Here is a 17,412-nt window from a genome sequence, read left to right as displayed (position 1 = left end):
GAAGATGGCGCACTTCGTTCCACTGGTTGGGCTGCCATCTGCCAGACGCCTGTCTGAATTATTTATGCTGCATGTTGTGCGCCTCCACGGGTTGCCACTTGATGTGGTCTCTGACCGCGGATCCCAGTTTGTGGCCAAATTCTGGAGGGCATTTTGTTCCGATCTCCAGATTTCTGTCAGCTTGTCGTCAGGCTACCATCCGCAGTCTAATGGGCAGACTGAAAGGGTGAACCAGACCTTGGAGCAGTTCCTCAGGTGTTATGTCTCCAAGTGTCAGACTGACTGGGTTGCTCATCTGTCAATGGCGGAGTTTGCCTATAACAACGCGGCTCACTCTGCTACAGGGATCTCTCCCTTCCTTTGTGTGTATGGGCATCATCCTAAGGCCAATTCTTTTGATCCCCTGGACTCCACGCCTGGTGGTTCCTCTGTCGTTTCAGTCCTTAGAGGTATTTGGAGGAAAGTGAAGAAAGCCCTTGTGTCTGTGTCATTAGTGACCAAAAGGGTTTTTGATAAGCGGAAAAGACCCTGCAGCTTCAAATTAGGAGACTTCGTCTGGTTGTCTACCAAGAATTTGAAGTTGAAACAGCCATCTCATAAGTTAGGCCCCCGGTTTATCGGCCCTTATAAGATCACCAGGGTTATCAATCCGGTGGCATTTCAGTTAGATCTGCCCCGTTCTTTGGGTATCAATAAAACATTTCATTGTTCCCTTTTAAAACGGGCGATTAGTAATCCTTCTTCCAGAGGAAGACCTTCCCCTCTTCTGATACGTGGCCAGAGGGAGTTTGTTGTTGAAAGGATTCTTGACTCCAAGATGGTTCGGGGTCGGCTGTCATTTTTGGTGCACTGGAAGGGGTATGGCCCGGAGGAGCGGTCGTGGGTGCGCAGTTGTGATCTTCATGCCCCCAGACTGATACGCTCTTTCTTCTCGCAGTTCCCCGATAAACCCGGTGGTAGGGGTTCTTTGACCCCTCGTCAGAGGGGGGGTACTGTTAGGGTCTCCTGCCCTGTGCTGCCACGTCGTCATGGCAACCGGGAGACAAGTGCTAGCGGAGTAACCTGAGCGCAGCTGATACTCCGGTTCGGGTCTTTTGCTGTGCAGTGGTTACAGGCATGGGATCCGGTGCTGGTTTTTGTGCTCACAGTCTGTGAGGTCTGAGGGGGGCGTGGACAGCACCTGCTTTATAAGGCATCTTCTCAGGTTAAGCAGATGCTGCTGAATCTTTGTTGGTTAGTCAGTTCCTGAAAGTTAGCCTGTACTGTGTAGCTTTGTATTTTGTTGTTGCTTACTGCAAATAGGCCTGGGCATTTGGTACTACACTCTGCCAATCCAGACCTAGCAGTAAGACTGGAGTCAGTTGTTTAGCCTGCTGAGGTTCTTTTGCTATTCTGTGAACCCAGCAGGTTTGTGGCTGTACTTTCAGACCTGCCTGCATAATCCTCTCTCACTGTGCAGGGCGTCCATGTGTCAGTTTAGTGGCAGTAAGCTGAACCTGGGCCCTGCAAGTGAGAATTAGGATTGTGGAGACTCTCCTTGTGTCTATTATTCCATCTCTGACCAAGGAGTTTACTGCCACACCCGTTGGTAACCCTTTAGGGTTTTGCTGTTGCCCTTAGCAACAGCATTTCGGGTTCTCTACGTATTAAAACACAACATCTTGCTTTTTCCATCTGAGCATTTCTAATACTAGGGAGACACCCAGTTTCTTAGCCTCTGGGCTTCTCTGTTCACTCTGTGTTGGTTTTGTTACCCTATCACCTTCTGTGTACGTTATGTCATATTTCCCAGTCTGTCTGTGAGTTCATTTGTTTTGCATCCCTCTCTGTTCAGACACCAGTACATTCCTGCAGGCACTGGTGTGTATAACAGTTCAAACACCAGTACATTCCTGCAGGCACTGGTGTGCATAACAGTAGTTTCCTTCGCCTATCAATATTCCTATGGTGTTCAATTGCGCATTCTCTAAGGCAAGCTACTGTGACCCCTCTCCAACCAGGCAAAGAGGTTTGTACTCTGTCCCTCACTGTCTTATTGAGTCCGTCCATCAGCACAGAGACAGCCACCTCTCTGTAATTTTCCTCATTCCCTGCATCCGATACCCCTATGTATCTATCCATTATTTGCAGGGCCCGATGGAAATATTCAGATGCCATTTCATTTTCCTTCTGCTTTACTGAGAAAATTCTTCTCCACTTAACAGTTGTGTGGAAATACAACTCTAGTTGCCTGTTAATTTGCTCGAAGTTCTCCTGATTGAGTTTGTCAGTCATACGACTATCCGACTCTAATCTACAATCAGTGATGAATTTTTGGGTGTCAATATTAGGGGGTAGGCACGCTTTCAAAAATGTCCGCCAATGTTGGTTTGTCGGTTCATACGCATTACCCAGGTCTCTGATAAACTTTTGACATCTGGCTAAATGCTTCCGAGGGTCGGGGAATTCTGAAATTATTGACCGCAGATCATCTCTGGGCCACGAGCAATATATTGCATTATACCTGGTGAGGATTACTCCCTGACTATCGGTTCCCCCATTGGGAGTTACTATTTCCAAGACAGGGTGTAATTCTACCATTCCGTTCCTAATCTGTTTACAGTGAGGTGTTGTTGTCTCTGTGCAATGAACTGTCTCACACTTACCGGTAGCTGTGACCTCACCCGTTCTTTCATTGGGGAATATTGTTACTGCACTACGTGGTTGGACAGGCCCCACCTGAGTTTCCTGCAAGGTGACTGCTTGGAGGAGAGCTGCGATTTGGCTGAATCCTTCATCTTCCTGTGACCTAAAACCTTGGAGAGACTTCAAAACAGGATACATTTTGCAAAAGTTAGGGTTAATACATTGCTCTTTCATATTACTATCATTTACGGATGTATCATTGACTGTAGCCTTCTGTTCCCCTTCGACCTGTGTCGACAATGGTGTGTTTGTGTTCTCATTCCCGCTAGGTTTGGAACCTGCTGCGTATGTTAATTTCCCTTGCATATCCCCCTCTTGTTGCCATAATTTAAACAATCTGTATGTCTAATCCTTTGTTTTCTGGATTTTATTAGACATATCCTAATCCTTAAATTCTGCCATACCTCTGGTTCAAAACTGCCTACCTTAGGGAATGGTTCCCTATCTTCCGCAGTCATACGTTCCCATTCATTGCATAAAACCTCTGTGTGTGAACCATACATTTCACACATAATGAACCTCGCTGACCCCCTGGGCCGCGGTATGTCAACCTGAACCCTGGTTGCACGTCCCTTACTTGAGCAACTGGCCCCCATAATTTGCAGGTATTGCCCTTTCGGCTAATCCCACAAAAAAACCAAAATACTCAATATAAGGCAACGGTGAAAGTTCTCCGAGTGCTTTCACCCACTCACGCCCATGTTGGCCAGTACTACCATACACTGTTGATAGCGAAGGCAATGTACCCAAACTAGGGCCCCTATGTAACCTCTATTTACTGGAAGTTTATGGGAATAACTTACCCTTTCCAGTAAATATAGGCCGTTGGAGATTTCCTGAGAGAGGCCAGCGAAAACTCCCTAAACCTTTATTATACACAAATTACGCTTGCGTATGCTATATACAGCGCTAATGATACCGCGATTGTACGCAAAGCTCGTAAAAAGGGTATCACGTTGCGCTAAATATTGCACCCACGAACGTGCGGTCCAATCGCACAGGTACTTGTTACTTATCCGCCATACGACCACTGGAATCGAATCACAAGCTGCGAAACCTCAGCCGGAGCGTATCAAAAACTATATGGGTAAACCTCGCTGACCCCCTGGGCCGCGGTACTCTAAACCTCGCTGACCTCCTGGGCCGCGGTACTCTAAACCTCGCTGACCTCCTGGGCCGCGGTACTCTACTACCTTGCTCCTTTGTACTTCAATCTATATTAACATGAGTCAGCTGCCTCACGCCACCAAGCCTCCACTCACTCGGTGTACCACTTCGACGGGATCCCGAATTCCTGGGCTCCACTACGTTCAATGTTACGTTCGCTCACTCACGTTCGCTCACTCAAATACACTTTGGTTTTTCTGTACAGAAAATTATCATTCAGACAAGCAGCTTTACTCCCAGAGGCAATACAGCAAATAAGGGTTTTATACTAAAATTTGGAAACTGGGCAATCTTGTGTTATTGTAGCGTGGCTACTATCCCACCTTTAAACTAAACGACACTATTGTATAATTTGTACTCAGCGCCCGCATTCTTACGCACTTTGCGCAAACACGCAACCGTGCGTGTCCCTTACTTTGTCCGAGACACGTGTACCAATGTGCGTACGCAATAAAACAACTCACACAATTTCTATAAATGTGAGCAATATTAACTATTTTCACTCACTTAACACACGACACAGTTTCTTTCTGTATAAACCTTTATGCAGAACTGCGTTTGTGTCTTTATGCTTACTTCCTTAAAATACTGTTATTTCAAATTTACCTATATATTTACCTATATAGCAACAAATGTATCCTATTTCACACAGATCTATAATGACTCTAGCAATAATCAATAATTTAAATGATATGATTCAGATTGGATAGCTATCTTGCAGAACATACACTGATATAAATATACACATAATTATAATAACTATATATATACCATTTACTGGTCTCCTGAGACTCTTTTACTCATTCAGTGCTTCTAATTTGCATATGAAAGCTATGTGCTTTTGCCTGTCTGTAAAAGCAGTTACACAGGTTAATTTGCATCTCAATGGCTATCCTATAACAAGCAGATTCTAACTAAATCCTAGAGGTAAAGGAAAAAAAAACTTTGTTTATATCTGTGTGTCATTCTTACATCAAGTATTCATCTTACTATTAACTTTCACTAGGCCCAGCTTAAACTATTTGTAATTGACTATGGCATGGGTTAAATAAATGCATTGGTAACTCATAAGTGGTGATTCATGTGACCAAGGAGAGCTGATTATTCTTGAGCAGACTGAAAATCAGCCATTTAGAAAAATGACCTTCCCAAAATGGCCGCTGCTCCTCCCCCTTCCACATCCATGAGGGTTACACAAAATGGTGGACAGGCCATGTGGTTAGTCCAAAATGGAGGACAGACCATGCGGCTTCCTTTGTCACAAAGAAATCACACATCATACAAGCCCCTGAAGTTATTTTAGGCCTGAGTTAAACATAAAACTATATCAATGCCATGCAGCAACTTTTAAATGTACTTTTAACCCTACTTAACAGATAAGCAATCCAATCTGAATCAAACACAACATGACTTATTTGAACCTTGTTTTGCAACAATGTGGGAGAGTATGCAAAGAGTATGGGTGCTGTGTACACTTTTTTTCGCCAAAAAAAATTCACAGATTTTAAATAGCTTTTTTCCTGCTTACCGTACGAGTTCTACCAGCATCCCTACAAACCAAACAGAGCAGACACCATCTAATCAGCAATTGAGTAGGGTTTTCAGTGCATTCACCGACCAAGAAAAGGATACGTAGGATCCCTGTCCACCCTTATGCTGATAGATTAAGTCTGCTTGTGACCTGTTAAGCAGTGAAAATGTGGAAAACCGGATGATGCCCCCAATTGATAATGTTGATTATCTTACAGGAATGAAAGCTATACCTTAAACACACCTTAAATACACTTTAAACCTTTAGCCGCTGCGGCCGCTTTACTTAATACACACGCAACGTACTTTATACACTGTTTGCGTAAGGAGTCCCGTATCACTGTACGGACTTAGCGTACAAATGCCGCACTGGGGGTACAAAGTACACACAGCACGCGCACACCCAGAGATACACTTTAAACCTTCACAGTAATGCAATGCAATGATATTACACTTTAAACCTTATGCAGCAATGCAGTGTGATGCTATTACACTTTAAACCTTAGCAGTAATGCAGTGTGATGATATTACACTTTAAACCTTATCAGGGCAATGAGGACACGACACCAATTGTGATTTTACCGCTGGGTTCCGACACCACAGCGGATTATTTCTGAAAGGGGGTTTACAATACAAATTATACACTACAATACAAAACAATATAACAGAATAATGGCTTCAGTCAATGTACATACGTGAGTGGATTCACTTGCGCTACCCGGTCCGGTCCTCCGCCATCTGATAGATAACGTTGTGAGCCTTCTGTCTGACCAAGCCTGCTGCAGGCTCTCTTTATTCACTTCATCCAAAACATAACACAATGGATACTGTAATCTCTTTGTCCATTGGACACAGGGATGGTCATTTACAGTACAGGAGAGGTCATAGGTCTGTTTGAATAGGTAGGCGATGTCTTTCCCAACTGCTCTTGTGGGTGGTTTCCTCTGGATTCCCTCCGCATACATAATATACAGTAAATACAGTTTATATCTATATTCTGCTTCTGCACATAACTATTCGCAGGAACATGCGCTCTTCCGCAAACCAACACCGGAATGTTACCCTTAAAATACCCTACAGCTGGATACCAAACACCACCTTATAACCTTGTTCTGTCCCCTCCTATTCTGTAAAGGTGAATCCCTTTGTTTTGGAATCATTTAAACTGTTGTTACTTTCTGATGTGGTGCAGGGGGACTATGTGTACAATGTGCACTATTTGGATTAAATATGTAATGTTTTGATAGCTCTCCATGCGTTCACAAACTCTGCCGTAAATACCCATACCACGCGCAGGACAGCGGGAGCGACCATACGCAAATTGCGGATATGCGCACGCACGGCAGCGCAAGTACGCGCATGGAGGCCATCTGTGTGTGGTTTGTGCTTGATGTGTGTGCTGCAATATTTTTAGACTTTGACACACTGGACATATACAGAAGTGTCAGACAGATTGGCACTTCAAAAAATTGGCCCCAAACAGCAAGTACGCGCATGGAGGCCATCTGTGTGTGGTTTGTGCTTGATGTGTGTGCTGCAATATTTTTAGACTTTGACACACTGGACATATACAGAAGTGTCATACAGATTGGCACTTCAAAAAATTGGCCCCAAACAGCACATGATGCAAAGAAAAGAGAAAAAGAGGTGCACTGTGGTCGCTGGACGGCTAAGCTAAGCGACACAAACACCTCAATATCACAGGAATTATTTGTTCTAAACAAAGGTATTATTGGTCCAAATCACTGGAAGAAAATGACAAAATCACTGGAATTATTCGTTCTAATCAATGGTATTATTGGTCCAAATCACTGGAAGAAAATGACAAAATCACTGGAATTATTCGTAAACATTTGTAGAAAGTCGCTGCTTTCTGATTACAGAAATGCTCAGCTATTCCTGCGAATCCACAATCCCTTACCAGAGGAAAAAGAAATTGAGAAACCGTTGTTTGAGAACGTTTGTTCTCTTTCCCTTACAAAGGAACAAACCACTTTCCAAGAAGACTGACGTTTTTGGGATTATGGGGACATAATGTTTTTAAATATAAATCCTAAAGCAGGTGGTGTATTAGAGCAAAAGAGTGCAAGAGACCAGCCATGCAGTTTCTGAAATATTATGACAAAATGTTACTGTATTTCATAAGCACTCATTCCTAACTCTGCTAAGTACTGTTTGGTATACTGTATCTGGCTTCCATGAGGTAGTTGTCCATTATTTCAGCTTTCATTGACCTTTTTGAAAGCGGTAGAAGTTATCGATTCTTTTTTTTTTCTTTGTTCTCCTATTTTTAATTTTCTCCTGCATAGCCCAGTAAAATGTTGCAATGTTAAGCATTGACTTGTGCCTTCTGGGGGTCCACTTCTTCACCAAATCCAGCCAAATCTCATCCTAACCCTCTGTTCCACATTCTCTATGTACCCCATCTGTGTCACCCATGTCTGTCTACCCCTCCCCTTTAGATTGTAAACTCTCACGAGCAGGGCCCTCTTCCCTCATGTGCTTATCCTTTGTCCTACTTTAATAATCTTCAACTGTACCACATCCAGCAGTCTTCTGACATCTGATACTTATTCTAGTGTCCTCTGCTGATGTAACTATGTGTATTTACCCTGTACTTGTCCTATACTGTCATCAACTGTAAGTTGCTGTTTTCCTGTTTGATTATTTATGTACTCTGTAATTGGGTGCTGCAAAACCCTTGTGGCGCCATATAAATAAAGGATAATAATAATAATAATAATAATATAAGGTGTATAATCCCCAGGTGTATCTCACACATCACACAGTACAGTATATGTGGTGTATAATCTCCAGGTGTATCTCACACATCACTCAGTACAGATTAGAGGATGTATAATCACCAGGTGTATAACACACGTCGCACAGTACAGTATACATACTGGTCACAACAATGCAGCAGATATTGAGCACTGATCAGGATACTAGAAGTGACACAGAGCTGCAAGATACAGCAATGGCCTACTGTACTGTACTATATATGTATACTGCTGGTCACCAAAATGCTGCACTATCCTACTATATACTGCTCACAATAATGCAGCACAGATATGGAATGGATACTTGCAGTGACACAGAGCTGCAAGATACTACAGCAATGGCCTAATGTACTGTACAACTATATATTGTTGGTCACCAAAATGCTGCACTGTCCTACTATATACTGCTAACAATAATGCAGCACAGATATTGAATGGATACTTGCAGTGACACAGAGCTGCAAGATACAGCAATGGCCTACTGTACAACTATATACTGTTGGTCACCAAAATGCTGCACTGTAATACTATATATACTGCTCACAATAATGCAGCACAGATATGGAATGAATACTTGCAGTGACACAGAGCTGCAAGATACAGCAATGGCCTACTGTACTGTACTATATATGTATACTGCTGGTCACCAAAATGCTGCACTGTCCTACTATATACTGCTCACAATAATGCAGCACAGATATGGAATGGATACTTGCAGTGACACAGAGCTGCAAGATACAGAAATGGCCTACTGTACTGTACTACTATTATACTGGTGGTCCCCAGTCCCCACAATAGAGCACACTGAGCACAGATATTTGCAGCACACTGAGCACAGATATGGAGCGTTTTCATGCAGAGAACGTAGATATTTTCAGCACACTGAGCCCAAATATTTGCAGCACACTGAGCACAGATATTTGCAGCACACTGAGCACAGATTACGGAGCTTTTCAGGGAGAGAACGCAGCCACGTGCTCTCCGTTCAATCTCCAATGCACGAGTGAAAATGGCGGCGATGCGCGGCTCTTTATATAGAATACGAATCTCGCAAGAATCCGACAGCGGGATGATGACGTTCGGGCGCGTTTGGGTTAACCGAGCAAGGCGGGAAGATCCAAGGCTGCCTCGGAACCGTGTAAAATAGGTGAAGTTCGGGGGGGTTCAGATCTTGGAGAACCGAACCCGCTCATCTCTAGTATTTTTATCATCATAATACCTATTTTATGTGGATCTGACTGTAAAACAAAAAAAATGATGTGGATCTGACTTTTTCAATGTATTTTTTTTTATGTGGGTCATGATTTGTCATTATTAATATGGATCCTGCTTTCCATATATATATATATATATATATATACATACACTGCACAGAAAAATAAAGGGAACACTAAAATAACACATCCTAGATCTGAATGAATGAAATATTCTTATTAAATACTTTGTTCTGTACATAGTTGAATGTGCTGACAACAAAATCACACAAAAATTATCAATGGAAATCACATTTATTAACCCATGGAGGTCTGGATTTGAAGTCACACTCAAAATTAAAGTGGAAAAACACACTACAGGCTGATCAAACGTTGATGTAATGTCCTTAAAACAAGTCAAAATGAGGCTCAGTAGTGTGTGTCACCTCCACGTGCCTGTATGACCTATCTACAACGCCTGGGCATGCTCCTGATGAGGTGGTGGATGGTCTCCTGAGGGATCTACTCCCAGACCTGGACTAAAGCATCCGCCAACTCCTGGACAGTCTGTGGTGCAACGTGGCGTTGGTGGATGGAGCGAGACATGATGTCCCAGATGTGCTCAATTGGATTCAGGTCTGGGGAACGGGCGGGCCAGTCCATAGCATTAATGCCTTCGTCTTGCAGGAACTGCTGACACACTCCAGCCACAGGAGGTCTAGCATTGTCTTGCATTAGGAGGAACCCAGGGCCAACCGCACCAGCATATGGTCTCACAAGGGGCCTGAGGATCTCATCTTGGTACCTAATGGCAGTCAGGCTACCTCTGGCGAGCACATGGAGGGCTGTGCGGCCCCCCAAAGAAATGCCACCCCACACCATTACTGACCCACTGCCAAACCGGTCATGCTGGAGGATGTTGCAGGCAGCAGAACGTTCTCCTTGGTGTCTCCAGACTCTGTCACGTCTGTCACATGTGCTCAGTGAGAACCTGCTTTCATCAGTGAGGAGCACAGGGTGCCAGTGGCGAATTTGCCAATCTTGGTGTTCTCTGGCAAATGCCAAACGTCCTGCATGGTGTTGGGCTGTAAGCACAACCCTCACCTGTGGACGTCGGGCCCTCATACCACCCTCATGGAGTCTGTTTCTGATCATTTGAGCAGACACATGCACATTTGTGTTTTGCTGGAGGTCATTCTGCAGGGCTCTGGCAGTGCTCCTCCTGTTCCTCCTTGCACAAAGGCGGAGGTAGCGGTCCTGCTGATGGGTTGTTGCCCTCCTACGGCCTCCTTCACATCTCCTGATGTACTGGCCTGTCTCCTGGTAGCGCCTCTATGCTCTGGACACTACGCTGACAGACAGAGCAAACCTTCTTGCCACAGCTCGCATTGATGTGCCATCCTCGATGAGCTGCACTACCTGAGCCACTTGTGTGGGTTGTAGACTTCGTCTCATGCTACCACTAGAGTGAAAGCACCGCCAGCTTTTAAAAGTGACCAAAACATCAGCCAGAAAGTATAGGAGCTGAGAAGTGGTCTGTGGTCACCACCTGCAGCACAATTCCTTTATTGGGGGTGTCTTGCTAATTGCCTATAATTCCCACCTGTTGTCTATTCCATTTGCACAACAGCATGTGAAATTGATTGTCAATCAGTGTTGCTTCCTAAGTGGACAGTTTGATTTCACAGAAGTGTGATTGACTTGGAGTTACATTGTGTTGTTTAAGTGTTCCCTTTATTTTTTTGAGCAGTGTATATATATATATATATATATATAAATCCCAAAAAAACGGCACTGGAGGCTGATGTATGCAAATCAACTTGTATTCAAGGTAGACGTGACGTTTCGGAGCTTGCGTTGTCTGTATTTGGTACTGAGGACGGGGCGCAAGCTCCGAAACGTCACGTCTACCTTGAATACAAGTTGATTTGCATACATCAGCCTCCAGTGCCGTTTTTTTGGGATTTATCTGCTGTTTGATATCCAGGCACGGGGCGAAGCTGCTACATTTGAATGGAAGTGCCGGCTGCTATAGAATATATATATATATATATATATATATGACTAGATAGATAGATATATTTCTGAGGGTGTGTGTGTATGAATTTACAGCAGTTTTCTTTTGTATATTTATGTATTTGTATAGTTTTATTATTACTCTATATGCTACATTGACATCTTAGAATAACACGACAACCGCAGCCCAAACATTTTCACAATTTTTGTTTAAATAAAAAAATTGGTTACACACCAAATTGGTTACACATCAAGTCCCTCTTGCTGAAGGGGGTAAATGTAAATTGGTCTGAGTTGCTGGAGGTGGTGAGTTCAGGTGAGAATACACGTATTTTTAGAGCGGCAATCATTTACAAAGCAAAACCATCCTGGTTTTGACTTGTAAATACTGCCGCATGGCAGTAAATAGGAATTTAATACCTACTGGAAATTCCTTTTCTCCTAGTCCGTAGGGGACACTGGGGTGGTCTTAGTACCATGGGGTATAGATGGGGCCCATTGGAGCCATGGCACTTTAAAAATGTATTCAGTGTTTTAGCTCCTCCCCTCTATTCCCCTCCTGCAGACTCAGTCTAGGAAAACTGTGCCCGAGGAGACGGACATACTTTGAGAGGAGTAAAATATTTAAGAAAAAGTGGTGAGGTAACGAACTAACACACAACATAACAAGAGGATAGCCACGCTAACCACAACTTGAAACTAGGGACAGCAACAGCAGACCCAACCAAGAAACACAAGAACAACGTTTTCAGCAAAATAAACTAAGCACAGAGGCGGGCGCCCAGTATCCCCTATGGACTAGGAGAAAAGGAATTACCGGTAGGTATTAAATTCCTATTTTCTGTAACGTCCTATGGGTGGTCTTAGTACCATGGGGATGTCCCAAAGCTCCCAGACCGGGTGGGAGAGTGCTGAGACCCCTGCAACACCGAACAACCAAACTAAAGGTCTTCAGTATCCAAGGTATCGAACTCGTCAAATTTTACAAAGGTGTTCGAACCAGACCAGGTAGCTGCTCGGCACAACTGAAAAGCCGAGACACCATGGGCAGCCGCTCAAGAAGAACCCACCGACCGTGTGGAGTGGGCCTGAATAGAACTCTGCAGCGGCAAGGCTGCCAAAGATTAAGCATGTTGGATGGTCATCCGGATCCAACGAGCAATTGACTGTTTTGAAGCAGGACATCCGATCTTTGTAGCATCATAGAGAACAAAAAGGGAATACGATTTCTGGTGACGACCTCTTCTCTTGATATAAATCCTCAAAGCTCGAACCACGTCCAAGCGATTTGAGGAAACGGACGTGTCAGACAACACAGGAACAACAATTGGCTGGTTGATGTGAAATACTGACACCACTTTAGGCAGAAACTAAGGGTGAGTCCTGAGCTTCCCTCTATCCTCGTGAAACACCAGGTAAGGGCTCTTACAAGATAAGGCCCCAATTCTAAGACACGCCTCGCTGAGGCCAAGGCCAATAACATGACAGTCTTCCATGTCAAATATTTTTAGTCCACCCGGTGCAAAGGTTTAAACCACTCTGATTGCAGAAAGGTCAGGACCAAATTGAGATGCCACGAGGCCTTGGGAGGTACAAAGGGTGGCTGAATATGAAGGACATCCTTCAGTAATGTCTGGACTTCCGGAATAACTGCCAACTGTTTTTGAAAGAAAATAGACAAGGCCGAGATCTAAACCTTAAGGGAGCCTAAACGAAGGCCCATATCCACACCTGATTGCAGGAAGTGCAAAAACCTACCCAGGTGAAAATCTACAGTGGAGTACTGGCGACCTCCACACAAGGAGACATACTTCTTCCAGATGCGGTGGTGATACTTAGATGTGACCACCTTGCCTGGATCATAGTAGAGTTAACTTTGGAGGGAAGCCCTTTTCGGGCTAATATCTCCCTTTCAATCGCCATGCTGTCAAACGTAGCCACGGTAAGTCTGGATAGACGAATGGTCCTTGCAGAAAAAGATCCTTTTGAAGCGGCAGAGGCCAGGGCTCTTCGAGGGACATGGCCAGGAGGTCCGCATACCAAGCGCAGCTAGGCCAATCCGGGGCAATCAAAATTGCCTGAATGCTTTTCCTTTTTAGCCTCTTTAGGACCCTGGGAATGAGAGCAATCAGAGGGAACAGATAGACGACCTGGTAAATCCACGGCGCCATCAGAGCATCCACCGCTGCAGCCTGTGGATCCCTCATCCTGGAGCTGTAGCGCCAAAGCTTCTTGTTGAGATGAGAAGCCATCATGCTGATCAGGGGGCAGCACTACCGTTGAACCAATAGTTGGAACACCTGCGAGTGAAGGCCCCATTCCCCTGGGTGCAGATTGTGTATGCTGAGGAAGTCTGCTTCCCAGTTGTCCCCTCCCGGAATGAAGATGGCCGACATGGCCCTTGTGTTGCATTCTGCCCAGAGGAGCATTTTGGACACCTCTCATATTGCAGCCCTGCTTCTTGTTCCTCCTTGTTTGTTTACATACGCCACCGCCGTTGCATTGTCTGACTGGACCTGTATGGCCTGTCGTTGGAGGAGAGAAGCAGCTTGTTGAAAGGCATTGTAAATCGCTCTGAGTTTCAGAATGTTTATTGGGAGGTCTCCTGAGGTGACCACCGTCCTTGAAACTGAACCCCTTGGGTTACAGCACCCCAACCATGGAGGCTCGCATCCGTCGTCAATAGAATCCAAGTCTGAAATCCGAAATGTCGACCCTCCACTAGGTGGGAGGTCTGCAACCACCATAACAGGGAAATCCGTGCTCTTGGAGAAAGGGATATCCGCTGGTGCATGTGCAGGTGTGACCCTCACCATTAGTCCAGCAGATACAGCTGCAAATGATGGGCATGGAACCTTCGGTACTAAATTGCCTCGTATGAGGCTACCATCTTGCCCAGCAGGCAGATGCAAAGATGCACCAAGATTTTTGGAGGTTTCAAAATGGAGCGCACCATTGACCGAATAGTCAAGGTCTTGTCCATAGGAAGGAACACCCTCTGAGACACTGTGTCCAGGATCATTTCCAAGAACTGAAGCCTCTGTGATGGTTTCAGGTGTGATTTCTGCGGATTGAGAATCCACCTGTGATCTGTCAGTAGCGTGTAGTCAGGGTGATGCTTTCCAACAACCGAGCCTCGGATACCGCTTTTATGAGAAGATCGTCCAAGTATGGAACGATGTTCACACCCATCATGCGGAGTTGTAACATCATCTCTGCCATCATTTTAGGAACACCCATTGTGCCGTGGAGAGGCAAAAGGGCAAGGCCCGAAACTGGAAGTGAGTATCCTGCAGTGCCAACCTGACGTTAGCCTGATGAGGTGGCCATATTGGGATGGATGGTACACATCCTTGATATCCAGGGATACCAGGAATTCCCCTTACTCAATGCCTGAGAACACCACTCTCAGGGATTCCATTTTGAACTTGAATACCTGTAGGTAAGGGTTCAGAGATTTGAGGTTCACGTCCGGTTTCTGTACCACGAACAGGCTGGAATAGAAGCCCTTGTTTCTGAGTAGAGAGGGGAATGGAACAATAACCCGTGTTTGTTGCAGCCATTGGACGGCCTCCAGCAAGGTAACTCGTGATGCAGGTAAAGCTGGCAAGCCTGATTTGAAGAATCTGTGAGGAGGGAGCTCTTGAAACTCCATCCAGTGTCCTTGGGAGATTAGGTCTCTCACCCAAGGATCCCGGCAGGATTCCGCCCAAATATGGCTGAAATACTTGAGGCGAGCACCTACCTGAAATTCCCCTTGAAGCCGGAGCCAACCATCATGCAGAGGGTTTGGCAGAGGTAGAGCCTGTACCCTGTTCCAGGGAACCAGCGGCCGTTGGTCTGCGTGGTTTACCCCGATTGCCTAGGGCAGCGTTAGAAGCACCTCTGGCTCTGCCCCTGAATCTGGACACACAAAAGGACTGGAGAGAAAGGCATGGATAAGCACGCCTAGCCGGAGGAGCCACAGATGGCAGATAGGTGGACATACCAGCAGTAGCTTGTGAAATCCACTTTTTTAGTTCCTCACCAAACAAAGCTTCCCCCATAAAGGGGAGATTTTCAATGCCCTTCTTGGAATCAGCATCCGTTCTCCACTGTCACAGTCACAGAGCCCTGTGCGCCGACACAGCCATAACTGTAGAGCATAAATTGATAATGCCGATCTCCTTTATAGCCTCACTCATAAGTTGAGTCCTGATATGATGAAGAAGTGTTAGAAGCTCATCCTGAGGCATATAGCCTCACTCATAAGTTGAGTCCTGATATGATGAAGAAGTGTTAGAAGCTCATCCTGAGGCATAGTGTCAAAAGCCTCCATGACATTATCGGTCCATTTAACAATAGCTCTTATGATCCATCCACAAGCAATTGTGGGTCTCTGAGCGACCCCCACTGCAGTGTAAATGGATTTGAGAGTAGTATCTTGCGATCCGCAGGGTCCTTTAAGGAGATAGCACCAGGTACAGGCAGCACAGTTTTTCGTGACAGCCTGGATACTGAAGTATCCACTGTAGGAGGAGTCTTTCACACCTTCCCATCCTCAGAGAGAAATGGGAAAGACGTCAATAACCTTTTAGGGGTTTGAAACTTTTTGTCAGGATTAATCCGCGCGTCTTTAAAAAGCGTGTTTAATTCCTTAGAAACAGGAAATGTAGCATGAGACTTTAGGTTTAGTTTTATATTGAAAAACAATTCCTCATCAGGTTATGTTTCCTTATCAGGGATATTTAGGACCTCTCTAATAGAATAAATCAGAGCTTCCACTCCCTGAGACAGCGCAGTCTCTGCTTTATCCCTCTCAACTTCTCCCTCCTCCAAATCTGTCATGTCAATATCAGTCAGACTGAAGCACAGGAGGCAGTGTGCAATTCTGTGAAACTGGCAGAGGGGTTAGGAAGTAGGTCTAAGGTCTACAGTGTGAACCAGAAAATCCTCCATAGATTTTTTAAACACCTGCCTTTCTTGCTTGGCCGTAGCCAGTTCAGTGGTAACGTCTGTGATCATTCCCTTAATGGAGTCCAGCCATGCTGGCTCCTGGTGCTGTTACCCTGAGAAGGGAGGCTGCACTGAGTACACAAGAGAGACCCCCCTTGGGTAGGGTAAAACTTTGTGTTACAGGACGGACATGTAGCCTTTTTCCCAGACATCCTGAACAGCAGAGCATACACACAGGAATTAACACAGTGACCCAGACAACCCTGCAGGGATTGAGGCAGAGATGAGAAGCCAGCAAACTCTGCCAATAAGCAGTGCTTTGCCAGGCAGTAGCTATAACCTTATATAAGATACAATAGCTGTATTACATATAAATTGCTCCACCCCAGTGTTATTGTTAGTGTATATAGCCCAGAAATACCAGTACTTCTCTCCATCTCATGTAAATAGTGTGATAGTATGTAAATAGTATGAAGAGACCGGTATGCATGAGGATCATATAATGTGAGATTCTGCTTTGACTACACGGATCCATTACACACACACACACACACATATATATATATATATATATATAAAGGTTGAGTATCCCTTATCCAAAATGCTTGGGACCAGAGGTATTTTGGATATCGGATTTTTCCGTATTTTGGAATAATTGCATACCATAATGAGATATCATGGCAATGGGACCTAAATCTAAGCACAGAATGCATTTATGTTTTATATGCACCTAATACACACAGCCTGAAGGTCATTTTAGCCAATATTTTTTATAACTTTGTGCATTAAACAAAGTGTGTCTACATTCACACAATTCATTTATGTTTCATATACACCTTATATACACAGTCTGAAGGTCATTTAATACAATATTTTTAATAACTGTGTGTATTAAACAAAGTTTGTGTACATTGAGCCATCAGAAAACAAAAGTTTCACTATCTCACTCTCGCTCAAAAAAGTCCGTATTTCGGAATATTCCGTATTTCGGATATTTGGATATGGGATACTCAACCTGTATATATATATACAGGTTGAGTATCCCTTATCCAAAATGCTTGGGACCAGAGGTATTTTGGATATGGGATTTTTCCGTATTTTGGAAT

The 17,412-nt window shown here is 44.5% G+C and overlaps 1 protein-coding gene across 1 annotated transcript in view; it reads left to right on the top strand.

Annotated features, from left to right (window-relative positions):
• Positions 1–17,412, top strand: part of LOC135057408 (alpha-2-macroglobulin-like) — a 315,880-nt gene that overhangs the window by 256,651 nt on the left and 41,817 nt on the right. The window lies entirely within an intron of this gene.

This window comes from Pseudophryne corroboree, chromosome 3 (assembly GCF_028390025.1).
Source record: "Pseudophryne corroboree isolate aPseCor3 chromosome 3, aPseCor3.hap2, whole genome shotgun sequence".
NCBI classification, from domain to species: Eukaryota; Metazoa; Chordata; class Amphibia; order Anura; family Myobatrachidae; genus Pseudophryne; species Pseudophryne corroboree.
The sequence above is the reverse complement of the archived record's forward strand: the minus strand, read 5'-3'. Positions and strand labels throughout refer to the sequence as shown.